The following is an 18,862-nucleotide window of genomic DNA, read 5'->3' as shown; positions in this document are numbered from 1 at the left end:
TAGATGCCTTCAAATATGCTCTCATCAAAAATGGTCAACACATACTTTTAAAGTTTCTTTTTTGTTTGTTTTGCTTTGTTTTGAGGAAAAGGAAACAGGCTTTAAAAAATATGAAGTTTCAAAACTCTCAAAGGAAATCATAATTCTTCTTAAAGTATTCTTCTGAACAGTCTTGACAAGTGCTTAGAGATCCAGTAAAAATCTCCCCAAATGTCAAATATTATGACTCACTGTGTCATTCTGAAGACACCACTATCAAAATGTAGGAGAATTCTAGGCTAGGTACCAAACACAGCATCCAAAAAAATGATATTTTTCATGCAAAACTTGGAACATTTAAGGATCCTTCCTGTTATTTTTCCCATCTATCACTCATTAGGGAGTTCACTTGGGAACGCCTTGCAACTAGAGCAGCCTCATCTCAGGAAGAGAATACTTCTGGGTCATTATTTCAGGCCCCACCAGCGTCCAGTAGACACTGCAGAAAGCATGCCAGGGAAATAAAACACTTTCTGAAAATAAAAAACCCAAGGCACCAGCTACATAAAGTCTTTCTCTCCCGTATTTTATTCCCTCAGAAAATATCTGGGCCAAAAAAATCTGCCCTCAGACCTGAGAGTGCAACATTCATTGGTTGCTTTAATGTCAGTATCAGAGGAAAAATCTGATCCTCTGTTTTTTTGGAGTGACACAGAGCTGCTTCTCTGTGCAGCAATGAAAAGTCCAGTCCAAGTTTCTCCCTGGATAGTTATGTGAACCCAAAACCAAAATGGACGTTCATCCTAGGCCAGCTCCTAGCAGCACTGATTGTCTTCGTGGAAGATGTTTGATCGTGCTAAAACAAGAGAAAACTTCAGTGTAACGCTTTCCCAAACGTAGAAAACAATCCAACCTCCCCATTTTTCTCTCTCCCACACATTCTCAAATCAGAGCTCCACAGGTTTCTGAAGTGCTTGTATAAAATGGACTGGGAAACCACAGCTATATTTCTTTTTTAATCAGTGAAACATTTTTCAATCCTAAATAATGAAGGAAGCACTCTGATCTACCACAGGAAAAAAATCGCAATTTTCAGACTGGAACCAAGGTATACTGAGAAGTGGAAGAGTAACAGGTGGATCTGCCATCGCTGCTGACTCATGAATTACCAAAAAAAAAGGAAAAAAAAATAAATCTCCAAATAATGACAAAGGTATTCTGCCCTTTCAAAACTACCTCCCTTGTCCCCTTCACCAGCACTGATTGTTGTCTTAAGAAACCGCAACAAAACTTTTTTTTTTTGCCTCATGCAACATTTTCCTGGTCCTATTTTTCAGCAAAATCCTGAATTTCACGGGGCTTTCCGCAGGGCTCACTGCTTCTGAAGAGCTGCCAAGAAACATGCTTAGGCTTTTCTGTAGCCTTCCCCACGTCTCAGAACGAAGCCAAAACAACAATAGAGCAATAAAGAGGACTTTTACACACAGTTTAATAATCATCTTTCTTTTTTCCATTCTGTGCTGTCATGAGAGCTATTTATTTCATGCCCCATTAGGCTTTTAAAGCCAGGATCCAAGTTACACTATTTCTCCTTAATCAGTAAAAGAGAAACTGGATGCAGTAAAAGTATTTTACTTATTTATCTGTAAGTAGAACTGCAGTTCTGAAAAGACAATTTAGAGCACCAATTTGCAACCAGTGAGTTCAATGATTTTTCTTTTGTTCCATAAGTCACTTGGGTGATACTTTGTTCTGTCATTCAGAGCATTCAAGAAACAACTGATGAAGCAACACAGAAAATATTCCTGTCCTTAACGCTAAAGAAGTTTTAGTAGGGCCTGGAAGACGAACAGTAAAAATGCTGTCAAGAATTTCACAATATTACTTGAGAAAAGGAACGTGCTTGCAGTGAGGAAAGGATGGGGAAAGCCTGGCCTGTGTCCACAGAGAAAATATTTCCAGGCCGGACAGGGTGAGCACTTAAACAGTGTGTTGCAATGTTCTGAACTTTGCCAGGTAAGTCAGAATGGAACTCTTGTCTTTACTGCTAATAAAAATTCATGTGCTGTTTTTCTCCTAAGAGATTACTCACTTTATATCTAATAATTTGTACCGGAAGAAATGCCTTCCTTATTTTGTTTTCCCCTGTTCTCTTTTCAGTCATTTAAAAAGAAGTCAGCGCCGACTGGAAATTTCAGAACACTGAACCCAAAAATGGTTGGGTGGAACAGACATAGGATGTTCCTCCAACGGTGTAATTCAGTAAGGAATGTTGTTGATGTTTGATGAAATCGATTTGAGGCTCATCTTAGAAAATAAAAAAAAGATGAATTTTTTTACTTCCAAGCTGTTTGAACTTGCAATGAGGAGATGAGAAACTCTGTGAAAATCCTTCAGTAGCAAATGCTGCCATGTTAGATATCAAAACATCAAGGAAATTACCTGGAATGCACTGTAGCAGAATTCCTTCTGCAGGATTACTGAAGTTTGCTCTTGCTTGATGAACACTGCCCACAGTACTTAGTAGGCAAAGAACTAAGATTTACTTTGTGCTTTTTATCCTGTGTTAGTTCTTAAAATCTCCAGTTTTCACTTACCAGCTTTCAACCTATTAAGTGGGAACCTGAAGTTAGATTCCACATTGAGATTCCCACAGTGCTTTGTTTTTCAGAATCAAGGAGCAACTATCCCAAATCTTGAGGTTTAACGAAAGGATAATGGATAAAACAAGATCTGGGTATGGAAATAACGATCCTTTCACTATTTCAGAATCCTGAAGAAGGAATGTGTTCTAGTTCTGTGCACTGCCAAAGCATGAAAAACCATATTCAACATCCCAAATGCCACACAACGTAGTCTGTGAGACTGAACCAGACAATTTCCAGTGCTCCTACAAGGTGCATTATCCCTCAGAACCACTGTGCCTGGAACAGATCCTGATTTTGCTGGACTACCTAAATTTTTGAGCTGCATTTCTTTATATGGATGCCTTCCAATTTGTCTGGAATCTGTTAGGGACTGATTCAGTTATTCACACAGTCTAGTGTAGTCACACCTGAGATGTCACACGTTAGCTGAGACGTCCTTCCAGAGCTGGCAGAGAGGACACTGCACACACTGTACATTCATATAGTCTGAACATGGGGATGGGGAAATGGGGGCTGTGATCTGTTCAAAACACTGTGCCACTTCTTCCTCCTCATGCTGTTCCCCTGCTCCAGCATGGGCTAAATCCCATGGGACACAGTCCTTCATGACCTGCTCCAACCTTCAGTCCTTCATGACCTTCACCAACGTGGGTCCTTCCCTCAGGCTGCAGTTCTTCAAGAACTGCTCCACCGTGGGTCCCTTCTGTGGGACACAGTTTTTCAGGAGCAGACTGAAGGGACACAGTTCCTGCCAGAAAACCTGCTCCTGCCTGGGCTCCTCCTCTCCATGGGCTGCAGCTCCTGCCAGGAGCCTGCTTCAGGAAGGATATTGAGGTGCAGGAGCAGGTCCAGAGAAGAGCAACAAGGCTGAAGCACAAGTCCTATGAGGAGAGGCTGAGGGAGCTGGGGCTGTTCAGCCTGGAGAAGAGGCAGCTCAGGGGAGACCTCCTCACTCTCTACAACTCCCTGACAGGAGGGTGTAGCCAGGTGGGGGTTGGTCTCTTCTCCCAGTAAGACAAGAGGGTTTGGTCTTAAGCTCTGCCAGGGGAGGTTTAGGTTGGATATTAGGAAGAAATTCTTTACAGAGAGGGTAATCAGCCACTGGAATGGGCTGCTCAGGGAGGTGGTGGATTCCCTGTCCCTGCAGGTTTTTATAATGAGATTGGATGTGGCTCTTAGTGCCATGGCCTGGGAACCACAGCAGGGTTGGATCAAGGGTTGGACTTGATGATCTCAGAGATCCCTTCCAACCCAGCTGATCCTATGTTTCTATGGGTTCTCCCTGGGCTGCAGGGGCACAGCCTGCCTCACTGTGGTCTTCATGGGAGCCTTCCCTCCTCTTTGTCACTGGCCTTGGTGTTTGCACGCTTGCTTCTCTCACATTTTTTCATCAGCACTGTTGATGGGCTCAGCTTTGGGCAGTGGCAGGTCTGAGAGGGGAGCAGCTCCCGATCTCTTCTCACAGAAGCTACCCCTGCAGCCTTCTTCCTCCTCTGCCACCAAAACCTTGCCACGTGAACCCAACACGGTCCCTGAATCAAGGGAGGTCTCTGAAGAGCACTTCATATGCAGAAAGATTTGCTTCTTTCTCACTGTGCTTCTTCACAGACTGGATTTAATGAACTGTACGTCCCATTTGAGGATGATTTCATCCCACTCATCCTTTAGGACAGCAGTAGCTGACATTCCATTTTCTTATAGATACACTGTTTCCTGATGAACAAAGAGAAATTCTCTGGTATATCTTATTCCACAAACATGACACTTTACATTTTACAGATGGGAATTTGACCAGAGGAAATCCTGGAGCTGGAGCACTCCAACACAACAGGACACCCATACCGAGGCTGAAGACAGGCTGCAGCTCTGCCAGTTACTGTGCTATTTCCTCCTTTAGTCCCAGTAGATGAGATAGGAGACTCCAATCTGATAGCAGTGACATGTGGTTCTCTTCTAAAAAAACAGGGCTGGAAATGGGCTTAGGCTCCTGAACAAAGCCAAAACCTTCCAGCTCTTCCAGCTCTTCTCATTCCTAGTTATACAACTGGGGAATGTGGGTGCCTTTTTATGTTCTGCACAGAAAGCAAACACACTTCATATTTGCCAAGTAACTAAAACTGAGATACTTCCATGTAAGGCAGCACTCCTTCAAATAAAAGGAAGAAAACAGACCAAACTCTGACCACAATTTTGACTCTTTGTCTTGGGGAAGTTATAGCTAAGGTTCCAAAATTTAAAAGAAGCTGATAGTTAAGTACTTGTTTAAGCCTTCAGTGTTTATTAGGCAGTCCATATCCTTGTGGCTGAACCACACTACCTCAAACCTTCCTGTTTCTCTATCAAACATGCAGTTCAAAACTCACAGGGTGGAAAAAGCAGCTGCAGTGCCATGACCCACCTCAGCTGTCACTGGTGCCTGTCTTGGGGTGGTGTCACATCATCTCACAATGGTCATGATGGGAGAGCTCCAGCACAGGGGCAGCCACCCCACAGCTGCTTTCCCTAGGGTTGTTTGGCTGGTCTGGGTGCTTGGCTCTGGCCAGGCAGCGTCACCACAACGGGATGAACCAGGAAAAGGGCCCATAATCACTAACAGGGAGTTCTGCTCTGTCTAAAAACAGCATAGCTGCAAAAATCTCAGATACCATCTACCACAGGACACCACAAGGTCCCCTAAGGTAAAATAGATCTTGGCCTTCTCTTCCAAAGACATCAAACCAGAAATAGTTTTTAGCTTTTTTTTTTTGATTATTTATTTTCAGATATATTTTTTTTTTCTGTGATACAAACTGCTTGCAGCTTTTTCCCAGGGAAACAAACTATTTTAAAACACTTGCTCCCCTCCTCTCTCTGTGTATTTTAGAAAAGACCTATTTTAAGCAGTAGAAGCCACTAACTATTATTTTTTAGGTTTCAGAACAAAGAGGGGTGGGTATTTGTTGAGGCTTTTTAGGATCCTTGGAAAGTAGGATTATATTTCCTGGTTTTTTTTTTTTTTGTGTGGAAGTGCTACATATTTCTGCTTGTGGCTAAAATCAGATAGGAGGAAGGAAAAGTCCCAAATAAACTAGCAGGTAAAGCATAAAACCATTCAAGGCACACAGTACATGTTTGGTGCAGCCCATTTGTTCCTTTATATATGTTTGGACCCCTCTTCACTTGGATACCCAGAGGAAAATGAGGCTGAGGAGAGGATCTCTTTGGAGGTAAGAGATGCTGTATTTGAATCTAGGACTATGAGCAAAACAGTGATGGCTCTCCAGGAGGTCTGTGACAGCAGTGAATGAGAAAAAGAAGTGGAAAGGAAAAGCTCTGTGAATTGCACCCTACACTTCTAAACTCTAAAGCCAGGGAGAGAGCAGAACGTTTGTGTAAGGCAGAAATTAGAAATATACAAAAAGGGAAAGAACTGGGGTGGCTTATCTAATTCATAGCTTTCTCTTTTGATGTTCCTATATATGTCTCTTTTTCAAGGAGAGGAAAACCTACCAAGCTGTAAGGAGGAGCTCTAATCCACCAAGGATACAACTGGGTTATAAACCAGCCTACACTGCTCAGAGCTGCCTGGATTTGGGGTGCACGATTATCCTGGAGGAAATATATGTTTGTAATTCAGCTTCAGGATTAAAATAACCAGCTGGGCAGAAGAAAAATAAGACATCAGCTGACAATAAAAGCCATCAGGACTCTACTACACAGCATGAGTGTTGGTTTGGTTACTGAAATACAGGCAACAAACACTGAAAATACTGACTTTGAGAATGGTGAGGAAACCTGGTGGTGCAGGTAGAGGCTGGAATGTTTTCATGGTATTCAGCTCTCTGCCTCCCCTCCTCTCAGTTTTGTCTTCTTTAACTTGAATTACTACTTCATAGAATCCATTTGTATTTCCACATTGTTTTGGAGCTAGTAGATGGAAAAGAACTAGGAAGGAGGTTATTGTGTGAGCATGGGTTGCTTTTTGGTGTGGGTTTTTTCTTTTTTTTTTTTTTTAAATGAAAGTGAAATGGGGCTGGAGTGTGGGAAATTCTCTCCTCAGCAGTCACTTAACAAATTGGGCATTTTTCATCTACTTCAAGCGGGGAGAAAGACTGTCAGAGAATTTTAAAGGAAAACACTGCAAAATGTTATTAATTGAAGAAAGATTTTTGGCCTTCATTATTCCAACCAATGAAAGCAAAATTCATGCATCATAATTTGGGATACTGTTTCCTAAAAAGGCTATAATGAGTAAAACTAGACAGACAGAACATGGAGCAGGAAAATACTAAGGTATGGAAAAAACCAAGGCCTGGATACTGCGACTCTGTCAACAGTCAAAATTTTCAACACGCACATTTTTAATTTGCATTTCATTTAGGAACATAAGATTTACTATCGTGATTTAACCATTACTCAACTAAACCAAGGGGGACCCGAACTATTTCTTACAGAACAGCACACATACACACACGCTCTTGGATCTTCCTCCTCCCTGTAGTCAGACTATTTGTCCTATTACAACACACATTTGTTCCACACATGCAGCATTTACTGAAACATCACTGGAGTCTTACCAGAATTGTGGCCAAGCCCACAGGAGTGATGAGAGGTTCAGGGTACCTGCCTGGCAGTGCTGCCAGAGCCTGCCTGCCTCTCCAGCTGAACAAAGCAGGAATCTGCACGAACTGAGCTGGGCACCTCTAACCAACAGCCTGCATGTTACTGCAAACAGCCCCAGAGGATCAGGACAGAAATGCTCCAGTGTAACACACACCACTCTTGAATTAACGTGGGGTTTAACTTCAGCACCTGCTGAGAAATCCCATCTGTACGCAGAACCAACAACTCTTGCATAATTACATTGATAAAAATTGATAAAAATGTATGGTCTGGATTCGTTCAGCCACAAAGCCCAGCCAGTGACCCTTTTAAACAAATTTCTGTTCTCCATACAAGTGTTGGTGAGAAAAAAAAAGCTTGCTCTGTCTACCTACTCCTTGTTAACAACAGAACTATATATAATATTTGGACACAAGACAAAGGGATATTACCTATATTTTCTGTCCTACTGGATACACCCTGCCTAAGGATGTCTGTGCCCTTTTAGGCAAAGTCCCACATCAAGAGCTCATTGTCCCCAGGCTACTTCACAGGAAAGCTGCTTCCCTGGACAGTACTCTCTGCCATCCATTCTTTGTTCATTCGAACAGAGATCAAATCCATACAAAGCTTTTCTATTCCTAGCAGTCCTGTGCAGTACTGAAGTCACCTGCACCTACTCTTTTTTTTTTTCTTTTAAATAGATAATGATATTCCTTCAGTATAAAAAGTTTTATCTAAAGAGAACATACACAGAGATGCCCTGGATGTCACAGCAGACTTTCAGTCAAACTCTTTGGTCAACAGATCCCTCTCTTTCCAGGTCAGGCACACAAACCCTTCCCAAGTTTGTCTCCATGACTTGCCTCTGTGCTTCCATGGCATCTCCTCAGCTGCTGCTCAGTCAACTGAGCAACTCCACGATTTCCAACCTCTCATATTTGGATTCAACTCTTAGAGGACCCTCAAAACCACAGTTCAGGTTTGCTTGGCTCGTATGTACTCATGTTTAGCTGATGGCTTCAGTTCCTCCAGCCATTTCATGCTGCTCCCTCCCTTTGTGCTCCAAGGCCAGGTGTGGCTCTGAGGGGTGTTTCAGCCCAGGCAGCTGCACTGCAGTCAGTCCTTCCAGCTGATTGATCAGGTTGGATGAAATATCCCCCTCCAAAATGGAGGGAAAGCAGGTGAAGGCAATTCCTGTATCACAGTTCACTAAACTCTTCCTATTTTAAGCAACACGAACTATTGGAATCCTTCGGATTCTGTTTTAAGCAACACCCCTATTTTTGCAACCTTTTTCACTTATGATTCCCATTATATTTTCCAGGAGTATTTCTGTCTTTTCTTCAAAAGTTCATTTTGTTTCAGTCTTAGTCAAACTTACTGCCTGCACTGTTAGCAGGTGCTTATGTGTGCAAATGCTTATTGTGTGGCATAAACAGTTGTGTGTGATCCCACATGGCAAGATGGGCCTGGTATGTCACAAGCTCCTGCTAATAAGCAGAGCCACAGCACAGACAAAATTCAGGTGGAAAAAAAACAAACAACCCAAAAAAACCACTGGAAGATGATCAAAAATATTTCAAAACTGATTCTGAAGTATCACACGAGTTCTCTGGCCCTTATCCAGATGGTCATCTGAGAAAACATCCCAATCTACTTCTTTCCTACCTTTTTTTATCTAAAGAAAAAATAAAATTCTGCAATAATCCTGCAGAAAGGAAAGCACATTTGCATGTATACTGGATTCAGTTCCTTACTAGAGATGTGTTTTCTTGGCTGGGCAAATACATTTCCCCTTCTAAATGTAAAGACTCTGCCTCTTTGTATTGAGTCCTCTTTGAAACCACCCAAGAGTAGCTGACAAAAATAGTGCACAAATAAGCACAGTGGGCTCAACATACTACAAGCAAAACTCTTTGCTAAGCTTAAGTTTTTTAGTTTTTGGCAGAAATATAATTTTAGAGCTCCAATAAACGTGCATTCAAGTCATAAGGCTTTTCTCAGCTGAAGATTTACTTGGGCCTCCTTTGTATCAGCCACAAAAACTATTTTAAGAGTTTGGAAATTCTAGAAGCTTTCCTCCTGCTTTACTCAGCCACTCAAGCTTGATCCTCATTAAATCCCCTGACATGTAATATATTCCAGTGTACAAGAAGCCCTTCATTCCTTCTCCATGCTCTGAAGGTAATAAACCCATTTCAAAGGCTGGAAGTAGGAACTACTGCAGGTGTTTCCTCACCCCTCCACGCTGAGCCAGGAAGGCTGGGCTAACACCATGTGAATTAGTCTGTTCCAGAACAACATGAGAAAAAGCATTTTTAGATCCCAGTTAAGAGGGTTTCTGCTCTCACAGAAGGGTTTGGGAAGGAATTTATCTGAAATGCAGGATGGACGCTGGAAAAACTAAACCCATTTCTAACTCAGTCACCAACCTCTGTGGCCATGGGCTCGGCAGAGGACTCTGTCACCTGCCAGGGGTGCACACTGAAGTCCACAGCTGAGCCCACAGCTTCTCACACAGCCTTTGCTTCTCCACTGGTGGAATGGACATAATGAATTTAAGCAGCACATTGTCAGGCTCTTTTTTTTTTTAAATAAATGCAGACCTCTGAGACCTCAGGGGAAGGCCATGCCCTAAAAGCCAAGATTTTCCAGAACAGGTGTATATCAGACTCAGCTAAGAAGTGGGAATATTTCTGAAATACATTTAGAGAGTTTGTATGCTGAGGTACAGATTTATCTAACACCTTAAACACTATTTTTTTAATGTATTTTACAAATGAGGCATCAGTATTTTGACTCAGAAAAGCAGCCATATTTGTGAGCACACATATTGCAATATTAATAGAACTAACATTTCTCCAGGAAGAAATCCAGGTTGCCTTAAAATGGGACTAGATTTTCGGTTAATTATAGGCTCGTACACAAAATAAACATGCATTTGGACCCTTCCCATCAGGCACTTCTCATGGATTCTTGCTCTCTTGTTGTGGCCTTTTCTTACCTGTGTAATTAGGAGGGCAGAGACAAACATAGTTGTTGATCCCATCCACACACGTAGAGTTATTCTCGCAGTCATTATCCTCACAGTCATCTGGGTTTATTTCACACCTCTCCCCCTCATACCCAAGGAGACAAGAGCAGCTTTGGAGAAAGAAAAAAAAATTAATAAATGTTAGCATGGATCTGAAGGAGCAGGAGATTTGAGGCATAAAACTGAAATGAAAACATACAGAAGTGAGTTGTTGGAGCCAAATTCTCTGCTGCTGTGAGGTTCAGGGCACTTTAACCCTATGTGTTTGGTGACGGATGCAGTCTGATGGTTCATGGGGTCGTGAAATCATTTACATGAGACATAAAAAGCATCAGCAGGAGCCAGGCTCTTCTGTGCTCCCTTTGCCTTCTTAACTGATAACTCTTGCTCTGAACTGAAGTAAGCAACTCCAGGGCAGGGGAGTAAACACTCATCACAATATTCAAATCCTTGGCTTCTCTGTTAATGGTTTTGTGGGAATGTGGACACTTTCCTACTGAGGACTGCACAATCTCAGGGCAGCTTGGCAGCTTTTAGGTAGTTCACTCTCTTCAAAGACCAACTTGAATTGAGTTTACAGACAGGAGCATTTTCTTCTCATTACCACTCTGTCACTTGTCCAAACAAGAAATGCTTGGGAATGATTGCTTTTACAAGTGCAGTCAGGTTTCAGTACTTCTGCAGCTCCTCCAACATCTGTTTGCAGAAGGGCTGATGATGCCCAGATAATTCAACTAAAACACAGACCATGGCAGAGCTGGTAATGGTTCTGTGAGGATGTGGACACCAGTGAAGAATAATTGATGTATGGTCCCTAGAAGGAGTGTAACAAACTAAATGGTTGAAGAATGACCTGACATTTTTTTCAATCTCCATTTCCTTTCCTCTCTAGATCTAGAAGCTATGGTTACAAACAGAAGCTTTATATTTTAAACTGTCTGTAAGTGATGAAGAGGTTGAGGCCAGAGTTTCCAAAAAGAGAGTCTAAAAACATGTTTTAAGTGCTCTGGTCATTTCAGTGGCTTATAAGAAGCCAGCAATGGTATTTGAAGTGTCAGTTTTGAAGTGCCAGCATTGCTGTTCACTCACTAGTCACAGAAAGGGTTGTTTTGAGTCCCAGTCCAAACTACACATTCACTCAACTGTTCATTTCCTCTCCCATGCAAGCCCTGATGGCAGAAAAGGAACTGAACAAATGTAAAGCACTGCTGATGGATGAGGATGAAAACCAGAAAGCACCACGGCAGTCACACTAATGGCCATCCACTGCTTTTAGAAACCAGAAGAATTCCTAATGCAGGCACAACTGCAGGGGACCTTTTTCAGCTCAGATGGACAAAGTGGACATGAGGTGGTTAACCTGCTTTATGGAGGTGTCACGGGGTTGGGATGTTATATGCTGGAAATAAGTCTTAATATTCTGAATCTGAGGCTTTTCAAGGGAGTCTATGTGTGGTGTTTTTAAAACCCATTTGACAAGTACATTTGTGCTACCAAGGAAAGTACTTGAAATTAGTTGTTTTAGGACATTATGTGCAAAGAAACTAACATTTTTCTAGCAGGGTTTTCAGGACCCTTGTGAAAGAGTTCTCCCCTGTTTCCAGGGCAATTTAAGCATCCACTTTATCTCTTTTCTAAGAAATACATTTATGTGTGGGTTACATAAGGAAGCATAAATGGGAATTACTGTCACTGCTCCAGACATGGCAGAGGAGGCTGGAAAACAGAAGGCTGCTATGTGTCAATTTTGTAGCAGCTCTTGCCCTCGAGTCATTTATTTTCTAACTTACCTGCTAATTTGTTGACAATGCAATCACACTTTCTATTTCTGTGAGTGTGCATATTCTTGAAACACTAAGTTTATTTAGAACAACCCGAATCTAGACCCACAGAAAAACACAACAGCCCTAAATGAAACCAAAAGCATCTCTTTTTGCATCCTTCCTTCCCTAACACTGCACCAGGATCTCCATGATGCCTTATAACTGTTACAAATTCTACCTTTACACCCTGCCTTATGTCAGTACACACAGCAAGGAAAGCCAAATTTGCCAGGGGAAGATCCCCCTTGTCCTGTCTCCCTGGGTCTGTGACCTATGTGAGCACAAGCAATGTCACCACAATCACAATCACGTTTCACAGCTCACTGCAGCTGCATTTTCTCTCTCACTGTGCTGCAAAGCTTTTCTACAGAGCATAAACCCACAAAAACTGCAGCAGAGTTATCCTGTTGGCACCTCTCTCCAGTTCTCACTGCCAGTATGCCAAAAGCTTCCCCTCCCAACATCCTGATTCTGAAATTTTCTTTTAAGCACACCTTGGTTTTGGCTATTAGTAATAATTTGGCATATAAAAGGATGGATCTCCAAGCAATTAATCTCACCAGGAACAGGAAGGATTTGAGCTCCCACACAGTAACTCCAGATAAAACATACTCTCTAATTCTCTACAGAATGACCAACTGACTGAGACAAACCCCACAGCTATTAAATAAGGAGTGTTTTTGTTGGTATGAGGATGCAAGATCAGGCCTTGTCATCAAAATATTCCTTCCTTCAGACTTCAGTAATGTGAGCACATTTAAATAAGCAGCCATTCCTAATTTCTGATCTTTTAAACAGCTTAAAGATCTGCAAGATAATTCTCTGTGAACAGACAGCAGAACTTAATATTTCTCTTCATGTTGTATTAGTTGTATTTATCCTGTGAAGGTTTTCTTTCCTAGGTGTACTGGAAACTCTTCCAAGAGAAGCTGAAGAATGACATAACCATAACCAGCAAGAAGACAATCCCAGCAAAAATAAAAAAAAACATTTAAAATGACTGGCTTTTTTACATATCTCAAACACATGGATGCAAATGCCTGCATTTTAGTAAAAAAATTGCAGCAACATCATCACCCAGGCAGCTAAAATGAAATGACAAATGCTAACAAACTTAAAACTCACAATAATAAACAATGGCAAGATAATTCAATAATGTAATAAAATCTTTTTCCTCTTGAATCACCAACAGAGCTCATTTTTGTATCAAAAATCCTTATAAGCAAATGGCCAAATAAAATCTTTAACACTAGGACAGTTAAAGCCCACACACTGATGTGTGTGTTCTCCCTCAAAAGCAGAACTTCTAGCAATCCTCTTGTCTAAACACTGGTAAGCAGCAGGGGTGTGGATTTAAGGTGATGTGGATCTCATCTGGAGGACAGAGTAAAAAAACACACTAATTCTTGAAGTCAAAACTTAATCTCACTAACTTATTCCTTTGTCTTCAGGGAGGGAAATGAATTCAGCATATCCTTTAGGGCTGGGGTTTTTTGGTTGTTTTTCTTTCACTAACCCTTCCCACGTCCTGCCTGCCAGCCCATTGTCCACAGCATTGGGTTACTGCAGACACAGAGGGGATGTGTTTTCCGTGAAGACAAACGTGGCCAAAGGCTTGGCCGAGCTCACAGAGCCACATCCCATCAGGGGCAAACACCGACAGTGAACCCTGAGGGATGCCAAACCCTGCAGGACCCGGCACAGCTCAGATGTCAGGGACAGTGGGAAGCCTCAGTGTCACTTCTCCACGCTCACAACTGCAGAGCTTTTACAGGTCATCTGGGTAAGCGCAAAGATCAGTGTTTACAGAGCCATAGTGCTGTCTACTCTCTTATATGGATCCAAATCATGGGTCATCTACTGCCACCACCTGCGACTCCTAGAACACTTCCATCAACGCTGTCTCTGTTCAATCCTAAACATCCACTGGTCAGATGATGTGACCAACACATCTGTTCTAGAACAAGCACCTTAAACCATCTTGTCCAGGAGCTGCTTTATGCTGATGACGCCGCCCTTGTCGCCCACACAGAAGCAGCTCTGCAGCGTTTAACATCCTGCTTTGCAGACGCTGCTGAGCTCTTTGGGCTGGAAGTCAGCTTAAAAAAGACAGAAGTTCTCTATCAACCTGCACCTCAGGAAGTCTTCCATCATCCCCATATCACCACTGGCCACTCAGAGCTCAAATCAGTCCAGCAGTTTAATTACCTAGGCAGCCTCATCTCCTCAGATGGTAAGATTGATGGGGAGATAGACAACAGGTTAGCAAAGGCATAGAGTGCTTTTGGAAAGCTTCATAAAAGAGTTTGGCGAAATAAACACTTGAAGAAAAGTACAAAGATCAGTGTTTACAGAGCCATAGTGCTGTCTACTGTCTTATATGGATCCAAATCGTAGGTCATTTACCACCACCACCCGTGACTCCTAGAACGCTTCCATCAACGCTGTCTCCGCACAATCCTAAACATCCACTGGTCAGATTATGTGACCAATACATCTGTTCTAGAACAAGCAGCAGTCACAAGTATTGAGGCCACGTTGCTGAGAACACAGCTGTGTCTCCAGGATGAAGGACCAACCACCACATCCCTAAGATCTTGCTTTATGGTGAACTTGCCACCGGCTGCTGCAAGAGAGGAGCCCCGAAGAAAAGACACAAGGACTCCCTGAAACAACATCTTGGCCATATTGATCACCATAACTGGTCTACTCTGGCCTCCAATCGAGAGGTCTGGAGACACCCCATCTATAACACTGCTGATGCCTTTGAGAACGCAGCAGGATCATTCTTGAGGAGAAAAGACAACGCAGAAAGAATCGTGCCTTGCAGAATTTACCACCTAAGGAGTCTTTCTGCTGTGCCTTTTGCAACTGGACATGTCTATCTTGTATTGGCCTTTTTAGCCACCAACGTGCTTCGTTCGCGAAGCCCAGCCATGATGATGGATAAGTGCAAGTAGCCATTCTGTGATGCAAAATAATAATAATAATAATAATAATAATAATAATAATAATAATAATAATAATAATAATAAAAATAAACCAGCCAAATATTTGCATTAGGTCAAATCACTGCAGCATCCAGCAATGAAAGTGTATTGCAAAAACTGGTTCCAATGGTTTGCCCAAAGAGTATTAGTGGGAGCTTTATCATCACATATATTATTGTTTGATTGAGCTTTGAACTGCAGTAAATAACCATCAGCTTTCAGCAAAAGTAGAATATCTCATCTTAGTAGAATATCCAGTAGCTCATTTTATCCTTTTTTCCCTCCTAAATATAATATGGAAAATTATTTAGTGACCTGAGAAAGTATTTTGATTTCTGGTCTTTGCCTCTTAACTGAATCACATATAAAAAATATGTGATTACATGATAAAAATAATCTTTAAAATAATCTGTTCAGGTCTTCCAGGAAGTTACAATATTTAAAATTTGTCTCAATCTCAGCTTTCTTATTCTGTTTACATTTAATTTCTGAGAAGACTAGCTTTGGACAAATGAACTGAAAAACAAACCCACAATTTTTCACTGTAATAGCTTTGGCATAAAAACTTCCTGATATCAACTTCTGCTTATTAAAAGAATTCTCCAGACTCTGTGTCGTGTGGTCCCTAGCACACTCGGGCTGCCATTGTGGATAAACCATGTGAAGACTGAGATTAAAGGCCTGGTTGTGTAAACACTGATAGATATTAAGGCTTAAACACAAACATGTTGACTCTGCAGTTTTCTCGACTGGGACTGTGCTGAAAAGTGTAAGAGAGGGAGGACAGGATGAAATATCTGTCAAAGACCAATTGCATCATACATGTATGATTATTCTGATTTTCAAAGACATATTTAATGTATTTACTCTAGAGGCAAAAAGTAAAGAGAAAATAACTTGGCAGACAGAAGTCTGCACGAGAAGGGTCTGCTACCTTCAAAGGCATGCACAGCCAAAGGTAATGAGATTCCTGCATTCTTTGTATTACAAAAAATGTGGAAATTGTTTTGCTGATGTTTTCTCTTTTAAGTTCCCCCGAGAGCGTGGATAATAAATAACTGACAATAACAGATTTCATGCTGTCGCTTGGAAACCACTTTCTCTTTGGAGAATTGATTTTTAGTAACAACACTGATGACACGTGGCAGAAGTTGTAGTTGATACCAGAGTTTTGTGGGCCATAATAAATCAAATCAATCTGGAGGCTTCCAAATGCAGGGAGCAGAGGCAGAGGTTCCCACTTAGGCTTCATTTCACTGCTCTGTGCAAGACAGTGGGGGGGTTTCTCCATTGAAGGAGGAAGACATTTTTTCAGTTTGACTAGCAAATCATTTAAAAAAGCCAAAAGATATCAGTTGTTATTAAAACACTGCCCTTTGTTTCTGTCCATATGTGGCCTGCAAGGACAGAAGTGAAAAGACAAATTGTAGCTATTGGAAAGAGGGGGGCATGGTTTATCCACACTGTAATTCGGGGCAGAGAGCCCCACACTAGCTTTAATCAAGCTAGCTTGCATATCAGAAGCGGGCCAGAAGACAGCTCCATATGGAATAATTTATTTGGCCATGAAACAGAGTATATTAATCTGTGGCTGAATTTCAGGTCTCATGTAACAGCTCAAATGTGACCATCCTGGTGCGCTAGAAATCAGGCACCCAAGCGAAACTTAAAGCAACAAATCCAAATCACGTATCTTTCTTGTTTTTACTAATGAAAACTGGGAATCCAGAGCTGCCTCGTAATTTAGGAGGCTGAAACTCAGATATCTATTTTACCACTGAAACCACAGTGAAAGGTCTCGGCCAAGCAGCGCTGCCACAGTCGCAGAGCTGCCCGTGCCGACCCTCTGATTCCACATTTATGGAGTCACTGCACAGCACCCATTGCTCTTTTAATTAACACATGCTTCTGCATGTGAATGACATCTAACTTTAAAAAAAAAAAAAACCAGGAAATATTAATGTGAAGTTTCAAAGTGCTCAGGACATACTCTTCAACTCCTCATGTCCTGACCTTTCAGGGTTCAAAGCCCATTCTCCTTCAGCACATTGAGTAATTTCAGCACAGATAAGCTATTTAATTTATTCCCTTGAGTTACTGTGCAAGTTGTGGTGACCCTCTCATGTTTCTGTGCCACGAGGAGGAAGGAAGGTGGCTTCTCCACCTTGTCCTTACAGCTTCACATGGGGCACGTCCACCAAAGCAACTGAGCAAACCCAGTCTTGGGTTTGTTTCTGATGGCAAGAGAGAGGCAGTAAATACAACATGGAAGCAGGAATCAGTTCAGTAGATGCCTAAGGAAAGCCAGGAAGGGGCTGCTTGCTGAAAGGAACATGCCCACACTCTAGAGACTGGAGACATAAAGATGACTTCCAGAAGAGATTGTAAGCAAATTGTTCAATCCAGAAAGCTGCTGAAAGCAGCTACATTGGAAAGAAAGAGTGCAGAAAAGGACCTCCCAAGAAATAACCCACACATGGATATCTCTGAGGGTGCCACAGTCAATATGAGGTGAAATTACATTCACAACTCAAAAATATTTCAGACAGGCATCTCAACACCACTGGTGCCCAGCCACTGACTTACTCAGTGTTTTAGTGTGGGGGCTTCTAACTTCCCCTCAGATTGCATTCTTTTATGTAAAAGCCTGCCTGCATAAATCTCAATCAATAGGAAATATTCTGAAAATGCCCAGGTTTTCCATGAAGACACTCTTGCTGAAGCATCCAATGGAAACTTACACTCTGAAAGATGATCAAGTTTTTACAGATAAAGAGAAAAGCCCTTTCCTGTGGGGCAGTAAAACACTGGTCAAGCAGAAGAGACAAGACTCAATGTAGTCTTTTGGAGGCCTGTTTTCATGATAGTTCCTATCCCTGAACTATCAGTCATTCATCCTGCAAATATGCAAATTGCTTCACTGAAAGTTTAGCACCTACATGCTCTAGTCATCACTGCACACACTGCACCTAAGTGCAAGTACACTGGAGCTCACTGTGTGAAAGTATTCATGAATACTGGATCAAGTGAAAGCCACCTGCTCACTAAAACCCTCCCTGCCATCAAGTGCATCCTAATAAGCTGCAGTTCAGCTCCTGGGAGGATTGGAACTTACAGCACTCGCAGGGAGCGGAGCCCGTTGAAGGCGTGGACGGGGATGCAGCGAAGTCTGTTGTAACTCAGGATGCTGGAGAAGGAGAGAGAGCAGAGTTACAACACTGCATGTCTTTGATCATTTCACTTCCAATTCAACCACAGAGAAGCATGGAAAGCCACCTGTTTAACTAACAAGATGTACACTAATTGCTCAACACCTAAGATGGTGTCTGAAAAGCAATTAAAACTGATACAAAACTTCGGGCCACTTACAGGGTTGATAACTGGGTCATGTTGCTGAAGGTGTGATTGGCCAACACACTGATGCTGTTGTTGCTCAAATCGCTGAGGAAACACAAAGAGAAAATATCATTTGCATGTATGAATTGAGATATAAGGTTTCTTAAAGGATTAAATAATATATGAACAGCAAAATGCTTTAAGCAATTGAAAAGTCACATTTTATCAACTGTTGTATTTTTTAACCAACTCTGAATAAGGTCTAAAGAAAAGCAGATCAGACTCCCTTGAAAAGCCTCAGATTCAGAATATTAAGACTTATTTCCAGCATATAACATCCCAACCCCGTGACACCTCCATAAAGCAGGTTAACCACCTCATGTCCACTTTGTCCATCTGAGCTGAAAAAGGTCCCCTGCAGTTGTGCCTGCATTAGGAATTCTTCTGGTTTCTAAAAGCAGTGGATGG

This window comes from Pseudopipra pipra, chromosome W (genome assembly GCF_036250125.1).
Source record: "Pseudopipra pipra isolate bDixPip1 chromosome W, bDixPip1.hap1, whole genome shotgun sequence".
In the NCBI taxonomy this organism is placed as follows: domain Eukaryota; kingdom Metazoa; phylum Chordata; class Aves; order Passeriformes; family Pipridae; genus Pseudopipra; species Pseudopipra pipra.
The sequence above is the reverse complement of the archived record's forward strand: the minus strand, read 5'-3'. Positions refer to the sequence as shown.